Source organism: Pinus tabuliformis, chromosome 2_2, assembly GCF_031772625.1.
Source record: "Pinus tabuliformis cultivar Carrire ecotype Pingquan chromosome 2_2, CPIR1, whole genome shotgun sequence".
NCBI classification, from domain to species: Eukaryota; Viridiplantae; Streptophyta; class Pinopsida; order Pinales; family Pinaceae; genus Pinus; species Pinus tabuliformis.
Window position 1 is genome coordinate 51,162,568 of NC_142300.1, and position 1,405 is coordinate 51,163,972.

Consider the following 1,405-nt stretch of genomic DNA (forward strand, 5'->3'; position numbering starts at 1 on the left):
CACACTTGTTGGATTGAAAATCACACTTGCTTAAAATGAAAACAAATGAAATAACATAATTACACAATGTTACCAATATGTACAACAAATGAAAAAGGTGTGAAAACTGTGGTTGATGGGGGTCCTCCACTCCTAAGCAAACACGCCGAACGATTATCAAATCTTGGAGATCAAAGAAACAATATGTATTCCATAAAATGAAGTTGGAGAAAAGCTCCAACAATATTACACTAATTCAACTCTCTTCCTCTCTATCCTCACTTTACAAATTACATATCTTGTATGGACCTCAAAACTTGGAACTCCTTTGTATGAATGATGCACTTCTATTTATACAAAAACTTAAGATAACTAATCAATAAATATGGATCCACAATTATCTATTTTGGTTACAATGAATGACCTAAAAATATCACATACAAATCTTCTCACATATATTTAGGAGACACATATCAAAACATCCATGATTCTTCTCCTTTGAATGTGCTTAGTCAATGATCCAAATATTCTACAATTATTCCACAAATCTTCATGAGTTGGAATTGAAATTCTATTTTGTAGTTGAGTAGCCAAACAATACCCTTTTAGAATCTTCAAATAGGCCTACAATATCATAAAACTCATACCACTTTCATATATATATATGAAAACATGTTAATTTCTTAATATTTAATCATAAATTATCTTAAAATAATTAAAATAAATGACTTGGAAAATAATAATGATAAACTCATATGATCATGAAAATGGTTATTAATGTAGGGTTATGGAGCTATATAATATAGTAAAGAGTTACGCAGTATGGTAAAATGATGGAAATGAGGGTAAAAAAGGATGGCATTTTGGAGGCCCAACATTTCCCCCCAACTGAAGATGTTGCATGTCCTCTTGCAAGTTTGCATTGATTACCTTAACCATAAGTTGATCTTCTTGAAATGTGTTGCTTCTATATGAACTTTGGCTTTGTAATGATTATCTTTTAACTTTGCATAATCATATCATTTGATAAGTTTATTCTCTTTGCAAAGTGTACTTTGAAATACATTTGATTGCAACATATTTTTTATGGTCAGTTCTTGTGTGACAACAAAATATTTATGAGTATTGGTTCTTGTGTAACAATATTTTCCTTATCTTTGTTGTATCAAAATACTTGAAAACATTGAGAATTTCTTTTTAAGGCCCCATAGTGGTTATCAACCATTTAATGTTCTTATCATTGATCATTGCAAAACATAGAAACTTTTGGAATCAAAATGCAATAACAGTCGATTATGAAAAACATCTTGGTTAGGATGAAATGAAATGTGACATGTGAATATTAATTAAGATCCCTTCCCCCTAAATAAAGGTGTTTTCAGTTTTTGGAAAATGAGAAAGGGAATATAAATGTGGTGAGGGATTT